Raw genomic sequence first — 15,343 nt, 5'->3', positions numbered from 1 at the left:
AAAAATTGGAAATTTCCAGAGTTACAGGAATATTTTCAAAAATATGGCAAATTATCGAAGGTGTGTAAGAGGCAAACTGCACCAGTTCCCTTAATTTCCCACCGATTTTCATGAAAATTGCATTGATGCAAAGGGTTTTTAATTTAGAACCAAAAATGTATCTATAAAAAAAATAAAAAATTGGAAATTTCCAGAGTTACAGGAATATTTTCAAAAATATGGCAAATTATCGAAGGTGTGTAAGAGGCAAACTGCACCAGTTCCCTTAATTTCCCACCGATTTTCATGAAAATTGCATGGATGCAAAGGGTTTTTAATTTAGAACCATAAATGTATCTATAAAAAAAATAAAAAATTGGAAATTTCCAGAGTTACAGGAATATTTTCAAAAATATGACAAATTATTGAAGGTGCCTAACAGGTAAACTGCACCAGTTCCCTTAATTTCCCACCAATTTTCATGAAAATTGCATTAATGCAAAGGGTTTTTAATTTAGAACTAAAAATGTATCTATAAAAAAAATAAAAAATTGGAAATTTCCAGAGTTACAGGAATATTTTCAAAAATATGGCAAATTATCGAAGGTGTGTAAGAGGCAAACTGCACCAGTTCCCTTAATTTCCCACCGATTTTCATGAAAATTGCATTGATGCAAAGGGTTTTTAATTTAGAACCAAAAATGTATCTATAAAAAAAATAAAAAATTGAAAATTTCCAGAGTTACAGGAATATTTTCAAAAATATGGCAAATTATCGAAGGTGTGTAAGAGGCAAACTGCACCAGTTCCCTTAATTTCCCACCAATTTTCATGAAAATTGCATTGATGCAAAGGGTTTCTAATTTAGAACCAAAAATGTATCTATAAAAAAAATAAAAAATTGGAAATTTCCAGAGTAACAGGAATATTTTCAAAAATATGGCAAATTATCGAAGGTGTGTAAGAGGCAAACTGCACCAGTTCCCTTAATTTCCCACCGATTTTCATGAAAATTGCATTGATGCAAAGGGTTTTTAATTTAGAACCAAAAATGTATCTATAAAAAAAATAAAAAATTGGAAATTTCCAGAGTTACAGGAATATTTTCAAAAATATGGCAAATTATCGAAGGTGTGTAAGAGGCAAACTGCACCAGTTCCCTTAATTTCCCACCGATTTTCATGAAAATTGCATTGATGCAAAGGGTTTTTAATTTAGAACCAAAAATGTATCTATAAAAAAAATAAAAAATTGGAAATTTCCAGAGTTACAGGAATATTTTCAAAAATATGGCAAATTATCGAAGGTGTGTAAGAGGCAAACTGCACCAGTTCCCTTAATTTCCCACCGATTTTCATGAAAATTGCATGGATGCAAAGGGTTTTTAATTTAGAACCATAAATGTATCTATAAAAAAAATAAAAAATTGGAAATTTCCAGAGTTACAGGAATATTTTCAAAAATATGGCAAATTATCGAAGGTGTGTAAGAGGCAAACTGCACCAGTTCCCTTAATTTCCCACCGATTTTCATGAAAATTGCATTGATGCAAAGGGTTTTTAATTTAGAACCAAAAATGTATCTATAAAAAAAATAAAAAATTGGAAATTTCCAGAGTTACAGGAATATTTTCAAAAATATGGCAAATTATCGAAGGTGTGTAAGAGGCAAACTGCACCAGTTCCCTTAATTTCCCACCAATTTTCATGAAAATTGCATTAATGCAAAGGGTTTTTAATTTAGAACTAAAAATGTATCTATAAAAAAAATAAAAAATTGGAAATTTCCAGAGTTACAGGAATATTTTCAAAAATATGGCAAATTCATGAAAATTGCATGGATGCAAAGGGTTTTTAATTTAGAACCATAAATGTATCTATAAAAAAAATAAAAAATTGGAAATTTCCAGAGTTACAGGAATATTTTCAAAAATATGACAAATTATTGAAGGTGCCTAACAGGTAAACTGCACCAGTTCCCTTAATTTCTCACAGATTTTCATGAAAATTGCATGGATGCAAAGGGTTTTTAATTTAGAACCAAAAATGTATCTATAAAAAAAATAAAAAATTGGAAATTTCCAGAGTTACAGGAATATTTTCAAAAATATGGCAAATTATCGAAGGTGTGTAAGAGGCAAACTGCACCAGTTCCCTTAATTTCCCACCGATTTTCATGAAAATTGCATTGATGCAAAGGGTTTTTAATTTAGAACCAAAAATGTATCTATAAAAAAAATAAAAAATTGAAAATTTCCAGAGTTACAGGAATATTTTCAAAAATATGGCAAATTATCGAAGGTGTGTAAGAGGCAAACTGCACCAGTTCCCTTAATTTCCCACCAATTTTCATGAAAATTGCATTGATGCAAAGGGTTTCTAATTTAGAACCAAAAATGTATCTATAAAAAAAATAAAAAATTGGAAATTTCCAGAGTAACAGGAATATTTTCAAAAATATGGCAAATTATCGAAGGTGTGTAAGAGGCAAACTGCACCAGTTCCCTTAATTTCCCACCGATTTTCATGAAAATTGCATTGATGCAAAGGGTTTTTAATTTAGAACCAAAAATGTATCTATAAAAAAAATAAAAAATTGGAAATTTCCAGAGTTACAGGAATATTTTCAAAAATATGGCAAATTATCGAAGGTGTGTAAGAGGCAAACTGCACCAGTTCCCTTAATTTCCCACCGATTTTCATGAAAATTGCATTGATGCAAAGGGTTTTTAATTTAGAACCAAAAATGTATCTATAAAAAAAATAAAAAATTGGAAATTTCCAGAGTTACAGGAATATTTTCAAAAATATGGCAAATTATCGAAGGTGTGTAAGAGGCAAACTGCACCAGTTCCCTTAATTTCCCACCGATTTTCATGAAAATTGCATGGATGCAAAGGGTTTTTAATTTAGAACCATAAATGTATCTATAAAAAAAATAAAAAATTGGAAATTTCCAGAGTTACAGGAATATTTTCAAAAATATGGCAAATTATCGAAGGTGTGTAAGAGGCAAACTGCACCAGTTCCCTTAATTTCCCACCGATTTTCATGAAAATTGCATTGATGCAAAGGGTTTTTAATTTAGAACCAAAAATGTATCTATAAAAAAAATAAAAAATTGGAAATTTCCAGAGTTACAGGAATATTTTCAAAAATATGGCAAATTATCGAAGGTGTGTAAGAGGCAAACTGCACCAGTTCCCTTAATTTCCCACCAATTTTCATGAAAATTGCATTAATGCAAAGGGTTTTTAATTTAGAACTAAAAATGTATCTATAAAAAAAATAAAAAATTGGAAATTTCCAGAGTTACAGGAATATTTTCAAAAATATGGCAAATTATCGAAGGTGTGTAAGAGGCAAACTGCACCAGTTCCCTTAATTTCCCACCAATTTTCATGAAAATTGCATTAATGCAAAGGGTTTTTAATTTAGAACTAAAAATGTATCTATAAAAAAAATAAAAAATTGGAAATTTCCAGAGTTACAGGAATATTTTCAAAAATATGGCAAATTATCGAAGGTGTGTAAGAGGCAAACTGCACCAGTTCCCTTAATTTCCCACCGATTTTCATGAAAATTGCATTGATGCAAAGGGTTTTTAATTTAGAACCAAAAATGTATCTATAAAAAAAATAAAAAATTGGAAATTTCCAGAGTTACAGGAATATTTTCAAAAATATGGCAAATTATCGAAGGTGTGTAAGAGGCAAACTGCACCAGTTCCCTTAATTTCCCACCGATTTTCATGAAAATTGCATGGATGCAAAGGGTTTTTAATTTAGAACCATAAATGTATCTATAAAAAAAATAAAAAATTGGAAATTTCCAGAGTTACAGGAATATTTTCAAAAATATGACAAATTATTGAAGGTGCCTAACAGGTAAACTGCACCAGTTCCCTTAATTTCTCACAGATTTTCATGAAAATTGCATGGATGCAAAGGGTTTTTAATTTAGAACCAAAAATGTATCTATAAAAAAAATAAAAAATTGGAAATTTCCAGAGTTACAGGAATATTTTCAAAAATATGGCAAATTATCGAAGGTGTGTAAGAGGCAAACTGCACCAGTTCCCTTAATTTCCCACCGATTTTCATGAAAATTGCATTGATGCAAAGGGTTTTTAATTTAGAACCAAAAATGTATCTATAAAAAAAATAAAAAATTGAAAATTTCCAGAGTTACAGGAATATTTTCAAAAATATGGCAAATTATCGAAGGTGTGTAAGAGGCAAACTGCACCAGTTCCCTTAATTTCCCACCAATTTTCATGAAAATTGCATTAATGCAAAGGGTTTTTAATTTAGAACTAAAAATGTATCTATAAAAAAAATAAAAAATTGGAAATTTCCAGAGTTACAGGAATATTTTCAAAAATATGGCAAATTCATGAAAATTGCATGGATGCAAAGGGTTTTTAATTTAGAACCATAAATGTATCTATAAAAAAAATAAAAAATTGGAAATTTCCAGAGTTACAGGAATATTTTCAAAAATATGACAAATTATTGAAGGTGCCTAACAGGTAAACTGCACCAGTTCCCTTAATTTCTCACAGATTTTCATGAAAATTGCATGGATGCAAAGGGTTTTTAATTTAGAACCAAAAATGTATCTATAAAAAAAATAAAAAATTGGAAATTTCCAGAGTTACAGGAATATTTTCAAAAATATGGCAAATTATCAAAGGTGTGTAAGAGGCAAACTGCACCAGTTCCCTTAATTTCCCACCGATTTTCATGAAAATTGCATTGATGCAAAGGGTTTTTAATTTAGAACCAAAAATGTATCTATAAAAAAAATAAAAAATTGAAAATTTCCAGAGTTACAGGAATATTTTCAAAAATATGGCAAATTATCGAAGGTGTGTAAGAGGCAAACTGCACCAGTTCCCTTAATTTCCCACCAATTTTCATGAAAATTGCATTGATGCAAAGGGTTTCTAATTTAGAACCAAAAATGTATCTATAAAAAAAATAAAAAATTGGAAATTTCCAGAGTAACAGGAATATTTTCAAAAATATGGCAAATTATCGAAGGTGTGTAAGAGGCAAACTGCACCAGTTCCCTTAATTTCCCACCGATTTTCATGAAAATTGCATTGATGCAAAGGGTTTTTAATTTAGAACCAAAAATGTATCTATAAAAAAAATAAAAAATTGGAAATTTCCAGAGTTACAGGAATATTTTCAAAAATATGGCAAATTATCGAAGGTGTGTAAGAGGCAAACTGCACCAGTTCCCTTAATTTCCCACCGATTTTCATGAAAATTGCATTGATGCAAAGGGTTTTTAATTTAGAACCAAAAATGTATCTATAAAAAAAATAAAAAATTGGAAATTTCCAGAGTTACAGGAATATTTTCAAAAATATGGCAAATTATCGAAGGTGTGTAAGAGGCAAACTGCACCAGTTCCCTTAATTTCCCACCGATTTTCATGAAAATTGCATGGATGCAAAGGGTTTTTAATTTAGAACCATAAATGTATCTATAAAAAAAATAAAAAATTGGAAATTTCCAGAGTTACAGGAATATTTTCAAAAATATGGCAAATTATCGAAGGTGTGTAAGAGGCAAACTGCACCAGTTCCCTTAATTTCCCACCGATTTTCATGAAAATTGCATTGATGCAAAGGGTTTTTAATTTAGAACCAAAAATGTATCTATAAAAAAAATAAAAAATTGGAAATTTCCAGAGTTACAGGAATATTTTCAAAAATATGGCAAATTATCGAAGGTGTGTAAGAGGCAAACTGCACCAGTTCCCTTAATTTCCCACCAATTTTCATGAAAATTGCATTAATGCAAAGGGTTTTTAATTTAGAACTAAAAATGTATCTATAAAAAAAATAAAAAATTGGAAATTTCCAGAGTTACAGGAATATTTTCAAAAATATGGCAAATTATCGAAGGTGTGTAAGAGGCAAACTGCACCAGTTCCCTTAATTTCCCACCAATTTTCATGAAAATTGCATTAATGCAAAGGGTTTTTAATTTAGAACTAAAAATGTATCTATAAAAAAAATAAAAAATTGGAAATTTCCAGAGTTACAGGAATATTTTCAAAAATATGGCAAATTATCGAAGGTGTGTAAGAGGCAAACTGCACCAGTTCCCTTAATTTCCCACCGATTTTCATGAAAATTGCATTGATGCAAAGGGTTTTTAATTTAGAACCAAAAATGTATCTATAAAAAAAATAAAAAATTGGAAATTTCCAGAGTTACAGGAATATTTTCAAAAATATGGCAAATTATCGAAGGTGTGTAAGAGGCAAACTGCACCAGTTCCCTTAATTTCCCACCGATTTTCATGAAAATTGCATGGATGCAAAGGGTTTTTAATTTAGAACCATAAATGTATCTATAAAAAAAATAAAAAATTGGAAATTTCCAGAGTTACAGGAATATTTTCAAAAATATGGCAAATTATCGAAGGTGTGTAAGAGGCAAACTGCACCAGTTCCCTTAATTTCCCACCGATTTTCATGAAAATTGCATGGATGCAAAGGGTTTTTAATTTAGAACCATAAATGTATCTATAAAAAAAATAAAAAATTGGAAATTTCCAGAGTTACAGGAATATTTTCAAAAATATGACAAATTATTGAAGGTGCCTAACAGGTAAACTGCACCAGTTCCCTTAATTTCTCACAGATTTTCATGAAAATTGCATGGATGCAAAGGGTTTTTAATTTAGAACCAAAAATGTATCTATAAAAAAAATAAAAAATTGGAAATTTCCAGAGTTACAGGAATATTTTCAAAAATATGGCAAATTATCGAAGGTGTGTAAGAGGCAAACTGCACCAGTTCCCTTAATTTCCCACCGATTTTCATGAAAATTGCATTGATGCAAAGGGTTTTTAATTTAGAACCAAAAATGTATCTATAAAAAAAATAAAAAATTGAAAATTTCCAGAGTTACAGGAATATTTTCAAAAATATGGCAAATTATCGAAGGTGTGTAAGAGGCAAACTGCACCAGTTCCCTTAATTTCCCACCAATTTTCATGAAAATTGCATTAATGCAAAGGGTTTTTAATTTAGAACTAAAAATGTATCTATAAAAAAAATAAAAAATTGGAAATTTCCAGAGTTACAGGAATATTTTCAAAAATATGGCAAATTATCGAAGGTGTGTAAGAGGCAAACTGCACCAGTTCCCTTAATTTCCCACCGATTTTCATGAAAATTGCATTGATGCAAAGGGTTTTTAATTTAGAACCAAAAATGTATCTATAAAAAAAATAAAAAATTGGAAATTTCCAGAGTTACAGGAATATTTTCAAAAATATGGCAAATTATCGAAGGTGTGTAAGAGGCAAACTGCACCAGTTCCCTTAATTTCCCACCGATTTTCATGAAAATTGCATGGATGCAAAGGGTTTTTAATTTAGAACCATAAATGTATCTATAAAAAAAATAAAAAATTGGAAATTTCCAGAGTTACAGGAATATTTTCAAAAATATGACAAATTATTGAAGGTGCCTAACAGGTAAACTGCACCAGTTCCCTTAATTTCTCACAGATTTTCATGAAAATTGCATGGATGCAAAGGGTTTTTAATTTAGAACCAAAAATGTATCTATAAAAAAAATAAAAAATTGGAAATTTCCAGAGTTACAGGAATATTTTCAAAAATATGGCAAATTATCGAAGGTGTGTAAGAGGCAAACTGCACCAGTTCCCTTAATTTCCCACCGATTTTCATGAAAATTGCATTGATGCAAAGGGTTTTTAATTTAGAACCAAAAATGTATCTATAAAAAAAATAAAAAATTGAAAATTTCCAGAGTTACAGGAATATTTTCAAAAATATGGCAAATTATCGAAGGTGTGTAAGAGGCAAACTGCACCAGTTCCCTTAATTTCCCACCAATTTTCATGAAAATTGCATTGATGCAAAGGGTTTCTAATTTAGAACCAAAAATGTATCTATAAAAAAAATAAAAAATTGGAAATTTCCAGAGTAACAGGAATATTTTCAAAAATATGGCAAATTATCGAAGGTGTGTAAGAGGCAAACTGCACCAGTTCCCTTAATTTCCCACCGATTTTCATGAAAATTGCATTGATGCAAAGGGTTTTTAATTTAGAACCAAAAATGTATCTATAAAAAAAATAAAAAATTGGAAATTTCCAGAGTTACAGGAATATTTTCAAAAATATGGCAAATTATCGAAGGTGTGTAAGAGGCAAACTGCACCAGTTCCCTTAATTTCCCACCGATTTTCATGAAAATTGCATTGATGCAAAGGGTTTTTAATTTAGAACCATAAATGTATCTATAAAAAAAATAAAAAATTGGAAATTTCCAGAGTTACAGGAATATTTTCAAAAATATGGCAAATTATCGAAGGTGTGTAAGAGGCAAACTGCACCAGTTCCCTTAATTTCCCACCGATTTTCATGAAAATTGCATTGATGCAAAGGGTTTTTAATTTAGAACCATAAATGTATCTATAAAAAAAATAAAAAATTGAAAATTTCCAGAGTTACAGGAATATTTTCAAAAATATGGCAAATTATCAAAGGTGTGTAAGAGGCAAACTGCACCAGTTCCCTTAATTTCCCACCGATTTTCATGAAAATTGCATTGATGCAAAGGGTTTTTAATTTAGAACCATAAATGTATCTATAAAAAAAATAAAAAATTGAAAATTTCCAGAGTTACAGGAATATTTTCAAAAATATGGCAAATTATCAAAGGTGTGTAAGAGGCAAACTGCACCAGTTCCCTTAATTTCCCACCGATTTTCATGAAAATTGCATTAATGCAAAGGGTTTTTAATTTAGAACTAAAAATGTATCTATAAAAAAAATAAAAAATTGGAAATTTCCAGAGTTACAGGAATATTTTCAAAAATATGGCAAATTATCGAAGGTGTGTAAGAGGCAAACTGCACCAGTTCCCTTAATTTCCCACCGATTTTCATGAAAATTGCATTGATGCAAAGGGTTTTTAATTTAGAACCAAAAATGTATCTATAAAAAAAATAAAAAATTGGAAATTTCCAGAGTTACAGGAATATTTTCAAAAATATGGCAAATTATTGAAGGTGTGTAAGAGGCAAACTGCACCAATTTCCTTAATTTTCAACCGATTTTCATGAAAATTGCATTGATGCAAAGGGTTTTTAATTTAGAACCAAAAATGTATCTATAAAAAAAATAAAAAATTGGAAATTTCCAGAGTTACAGGAATATTTTCAAAAATATGGCAAATTATCGAAGGTGTGTAAGAGGCAAACTGCACCAGTTCCCTTAATTTCCCACCGATTTTCATGAAAATTGCATGGATGCAAAGGGTTTTTAATTTAGAACCATAAATGTATCTATAAAAAAAATAAAAAATTGGAAATTTCCAGAGTTACAGGAATATTTTCAAAAATATGACAAATTATTGAAGGTGCCTAACAGGTAAACTGCACCAGTTCCCTTAATTTCTCACAGATTTTCATGAAAATTGCATGGATGCAAAGGGTTTTTAATTTAGAACCAAAAATGTATCTATAAAAAAAATAAAAAATTGGAAATTTCCAGAGTTACAGGAATATTTTCAAAAATATGGCAAATTATCGAAGGTGTGTAAGAGGCAAACTGCACCAGTTCCCTTAATTTCCCACCGATTTTCATGAAAATTGCATGGATGCAAAGGGTTTTTAATTTAGAACCATAAATGTATCTATAAAAAAAATAAAAAATTGGAAATTTCCAGAGTTACAGGAATATTTTCAAAAATATGACAAATTATTGAAGGTGCCTAACAGGTAAACTGCACCAGTTCCCTTAATTTCTCACAGATTTTCATGAAAATTGCATGGATGCAAAGGGTTTCTAATTTAGAACCAAAAATGTATCTATAAAAAAAATAAAAAATTGGAAATTTCCAGAGTAACAGGAATATTTTCAAAAATATGGCAAATTATTGAAGGTGTGTAAGAGGCAAACTGCACCAATTTCCTTAATTTTCAACCGATTTTCATGAAAATTGCATTGATGCAAAGGGTTTTTAATTTAGAACCATAAATGTATCTATAAAAAAAATAAAAAATTGGAAATTTCCAGAGTTACAGGAATATTTTCAAAAATATGACAAATTATTGAAGGTGCCTAACAGGTAAACTGCACCAGTTCCCTTAATTTCTCACAGATTTTCATGAAAATTGCATGGATGCAAAGGGTTTCTAATTTAGAACCAAAAATGTATCTATAAAAAAAATAAAAAATTGGAAATTTCCAGAGTAACAGGAATATTTTCAAAAATATGACAAATTATTGAAGGTGCCTAACAGGTAAACTGCACCAGTTCCCTTAATTTCCCACCGATTTTCATGAAAATTGCATTGATGCAAAGGGTTTTTAATTTAGAACCAAAAATGTATCTATAAAAAAAATAAAAAATTGGAAATTTCCAGAGTTACAGGAATATTTTCAAAAATATGGCAAATTATCGAAGGTGTGTAAGAGGCAAACTGCACCAGTTCCCTTAATTTCCCACCGATTTTCATGAAAATTGCATTGATGCAAAGGGTTTTTAATTTAGAACCATAAATGTATCTATAAAAAAAATAAAAAATTGGAAATTTCCAGAGTTACAGGAATATTTTCAAAAATATGGCAAATTATCGAAGGTGTGTAAGAGGCAAACTGCACCAGTTCCCTTAATTTCCCACCGATTTTCATGAAAATTGCATTGATGCAAAGGGTTTTTAATTTAGAACCATAAATGTATCTATAAAAAAAATAAAAAATTGAAAATTTCCAGAGTTACAGGAATATTTTCAAAAATATGGCAAATTATCAAAGGTGTGTAAGAGGCAAACTGCACCAGTTCCCTTAATTTCCCACCGATTTTCATGAAAATTGCATTAATGCAAAGGGTTTTTAATTTAGAACTAAAAATGTATCTATAAAAAAAATAAAAAATTGGAAATTTCCAGAGTTACAGGAATATTTTCAAAAATATGGCAAATTATCGAAGGTGTGTAAGAGGCAAACTGCACCAGTTCCCTTAATTTCCCACCGATTTTCATGAAAATTGCATTGATGCAAAGGGTTTTTAATTTAGAACCAAAAATGTATCTATAAAAAAAATAAAAAATTGGAAATTTCCAGAGTTACAGGAATATTTTCAAAAATATGGCAAATTATTGAAGGTGTGTAAGAGGCAAACTGCACCAATTTCCTTAATTTTCAACCGATTTTCATGAAAATTGCATTGATGCAAAGGGTTTTTAATTTAGAACCAAAAATGTATCTATAAAAAAAATAAAAAATTGGAAATTTCCAGAGTTACAGGAATATTTTCAAAAATATGGCAAATTATCGAAGGTGTGTAAGAGGCAAACTGCACCAGTTCCCTTAATTTCCCACCGATTTTCATGAAAATTGCATGGATGCAAAGGGTTTTTAATTTAGAACCATAAATGTATCTATAAAAAAAATAAAAAATTGGAAATTTCCAGAGTTACAGGAATATTTTCAAAAATATGACAAATTATTGAAGGTGCCTAACAGGTAAACTGCACCAGTTCCCTTAATTTCTCACAGATTTTCATGAAAATTGCATGGATGCAAAGGGTTTTTAATTTAGAACCAAAAATGTATCTATAAAAAAAATAAAAAATTGGAAATTTCCAGAGTTACAGGAATATTTTCAAAAATATGGCAAATTATCGAAGGTGTGTAAGAGGCAAACTGCACCAGTTCCCTTAATTTCCCACCGATTTTCATGAAAATTGCATGGATGCAAAGGGTTTTTAATTTAGAACCATAAATGTATCTATAAAAAAAATAAAAAATTGGAAATTTCCAGAGTTACAGGAATATTTTCAAAAATATGACAAATTATTGAAGGTGCCTAACAGGTAAACTGCACCAGTTCCCTTAATTTCTCACAGATTTTCATGAAAATTGCATGGATGCAAAGGGTTTTTAATTTAGAACCAAAAATGTATCTATAAAAAAAATAAAAAATTGGAAATTTCCAGAGTTACAGGAATATTTTCAAAAATATGGCAAATTATCGAAGGTGTGTAAGAGGCAAACTGCACCAGTTCCCTTAATTTCCCACCGATTTTCATGAAAATTGCATTGATGCAAAGGGTTTTTAATTTAGAACCAAAAATGTATCTATAAAAAAAATAAAAAATTGGAAATTTCCAGAGTTACAGGAATATTTTCAAAAATATGGCAAATTATCGAAGGTGTGTAAGAGGCAAACTGCACCAGTTCCCTTAATTTCCCACCGATTTTCATGAAAATTGCATTGATGCAAAGGGTTTTTAATTTAGAACCATAAATGTATCTATAAAAAAAATAAAAAATTGAAAATTTCCAGAGTTACAGGAATATTTTCAAAAATATGGCAAATTATCAAAGGTGTGTAAGAGGCAAACTGCACCAGTTCCCTTAATTTCCCACCAATTTTCATGAAAATTGCATTAATGCAAAGGGTTTTTAATTTAGAACTAAAAATGTATCTATAAAAAAAATAAAAAATTGGAAATTTCCAGAGTTACAGGAATATTTTCAAAAATATGGCAAATTATCGAAGGTGTGTAAGAGGCAAACTGCACCAGTTCCCTTAATTTCCCACCGATTTTCATGAAAATTGCATTGATGCAAAGGGTTTTTAATTTAGAACCAAAAATGTATCTATAAAAAAAATTAAAAATTGGAAATTTTCAAAGTTAATAAAACAATTTAAATAAACTTATTTCATCAAGCAGACCCGTAATGAATAAAGGGTCCCAATAAGGCTTAATACTTTTGATACCTGGGCAAGCAATTGTTCTCTCTACACGAGGGAAGACTGTGATGTGATTTGGCATAAAATTCATAATAATAATAACAACAATAATAAACACAAGAGTAATAAAACAAACAATAATAAAAACATCTCTTTATTCAGCAAATATAATGACCTAAGGAGACAAAGATTAATTAACTCACCCTCTCCAATCCAGATCCTCAGCCCGACTTCCATATCCAGACTCCTGACCCCACATTCATAGAAATGCCAACAACTGCATTAGTTGATAGAAAATTTAATGTTTCTTAGCAATAAAGAATAATTTCATCTCATCTTATTGCATCTAAAAAGAATAACACATTAAATTTCACAATTCACTTACAATTTTAAGATTTATACTTACAATTTTGCTCATGACCTTCTTAAGAGCAGACATAATCATTAGAATTTGAGCTGGTGAAACCTCTAGAGTATCTAAAGAACAAAAAGTAAAAGAAATGAGGGCAAATTTAATTTAAAAAACCCAAAATACCTTTTTGCAACTCCCGTTGCTCTTGGGTGTTAGGGTGTATTCACATTTGGGTTCATCCCAGTTTTTGTGGCAGTCCAGACAGCTACGCGGCGCACTTGCTGTCTACAGGAGCAGCCCTTGCATTTCTGGAATAAATTGTGACTTTTACAGGGTATTTATATTTAAAAAATAGTTAAAAACAATTTAAAAAACAGATTATCTATAACTTATTCCATAACCCCTCATTTTCATTGTACCAGTGGCCAATACATGAGAAAGGCAAGGCTTTGCAGACCAAAAGACACTCTTAATTTCAGAGAATTCACTATTTTTTTCTTTTAAAACTGCTATAAACTAAGGAAATGTAATAATAAATGGGAAGTGCACCTTAAAAAAGTATTTATAAAGAACCTTTAGAAGTAACACTATGTTAGTACTGAAAATAAAATGTAAACAATGGAACAATAACAATTTCTAACCTATTTGTGCAGGATCTCGGACGTTCAGGGGGCTTCTGGGTCAATAAACAACAATATTTCCTGAATATTCATTGATTTACAAAAAATTTTATAGGAAATCCGGTATATTTTCATAAAAAAAAAACAATTAGGTTATAAACAAAGAGAGAGAGAGAATATGACAAATGACAAGTGACACTGTGCCAATTCGATTCGACAAATGAACTTCAACCGTCAAGCTGTCAACCGGTTTGGTCGAATTCGCCAACTCCGGCATTGACAGTTGACAGTAAAGTTCTAGAATAATTTTTTTTCATTTGGAATTTTATAGAATATTTAACTGAAAATAAAAAGAAATTATTGAAAAACACTTGTCCAATGCCCATTTGCCCCTCGAAATACGAAACATTCAATAAAAATCGATAATTGCGAAAATATATACTGCGCTGCAGCAGTAGGGACACAAAACATTAAATGCCGATAACTCACCAGTAAAAACGAGATGAACCGTGAAAACGCGATCAGAGTACGCGGAAACGACGTACGACGCAATTTCACGATAATTCCCGATTGTTTCGACGCTTTTCCCGGGTTTTTGAAAGAAAAACCGAGACACGATCCCGACCCGACGAATTCCCAACGACGAATGAGGCGTCGAGGCGACGCGGAAATAGCCGAACGTGGCCGATTGCCGACGCTGGAATTCACCGAGCGCAACTCGGTAGTGTTAAATGTTCGATAAATGATTTTTACGACGTTGCCATATCTACGTTTTATTTAATAATTTATAAATTATTTATTATTTTTTTCTGGAATAGGGTTGACCTTGAATTTAATTTATATCTATCCGTTCTAACTCACGTTTGGAGGCCCTCAAGGGGGCGGAAATGTTGGGAAAACGTTTCGAAAGATTCGGAAAATTGAATGCAATGAATTTTTTACAGATTTTAGCAGAAATTACACAAAGATGGAGTCTTTTTAGTAGCAAAACTGTATTGCTAAATAATCCAATTTTTAAGAAAAAAGGTCCATCAGGAAGTGTTTGGCCCAGAAAGACGCTTCGTATGCTAAATCCATCCTCAGGGATTGCTTTAAGTGTATTTAGAACAGTTATTAATAAGCTACGTAAGGGAAACTCCAGGGAAATTTTCTAAAAAATGTTTTATTTTTTTTTTGGAGAATCTATGAGGCTGAGAAAAAAATTGTTCTAATAAAAGTTGTTAAGCCTTTGAGGAGCTTCAATTTGCAAAATATTTCACGATCTTATCTATTACCATTTTCGAGAAAATGTATGAAAACCGATTTTCTTTATTTTCAAATTTTCTCTGGAGTTATGAAAAAAACTGGTGTTTTTACTATTGCGTTGGATTCTATGTAAGGATGCCTAAAGAAAAGCCAAAATACCTTTTTGCCCTTAAATTGCATATTAAAGGAGCTACGGGCCATTCTTTGAAAATAGCCCAAATTTGGAGGGCAGAAATTTCAAAAAATCGAAATTATCAGAAAATAAAAAAACAAAATTACCACCACGAGTGAGAGCATTAAATTATCATTAAAAAACCCTTATAAATTTTTTTTTTAAGGTTCATATTAACGGCACAAAAAATTTTTGAAAATTAAAATTACTC

The 15,343-nt window shown here is 30.2% G+C and overlaps 1 long non-coding RNA gene across 2 annotated transcripts in view; it reads right to left on the bottom strand.

Moving 5' to 3' along the window:
• The window catches only part of LOC126747275 (uncharacterized), a 49,266-nt gene that overhangs the window by 11,594 nt on the left and 22,329 nt on the right, over positions 1 to 15,343 (bottom strand). The window contains exons 2-4 of one of the 2 annotated variants that reach the window (XR_007664142.1): positions 13,279 to 13,403; positions 13,150 to 13,220; positions 12,947 to 13,089 (exon numbers count right to left, since the gene is read on the bottom strand). This is a non-coding gene — a long non-coding RNA (uncharacterized LOC126747275). Of the gene's footprint in view, positions 1 to 12,881; positions 13,090 to 13,149; positions 13,221 to 13,278; positions 13,404 to 15,343 lie in introns of those variants that run through there. The other variant, XR_007664141.1, reaches the window with a different exon arrangement.

The sequence above is a fragment of the Anthonomus grandis genome, chromosome 19 (genome assembly GCF_022605725.1).
Source record: "Anthonomus grandis grandis chromosome 19, icAntGran1.3, whole genome shotgun sequence".
Lineage (NCBI taxonomy): Eukaryota > Metazoa > Arthropoda > Insecta > Coleoptera > Curculionidae > Anthonomus > Anthonomus grandis.
This window is presented reverse-complemented; position numbering and strand designations above follow the sequence as displayed.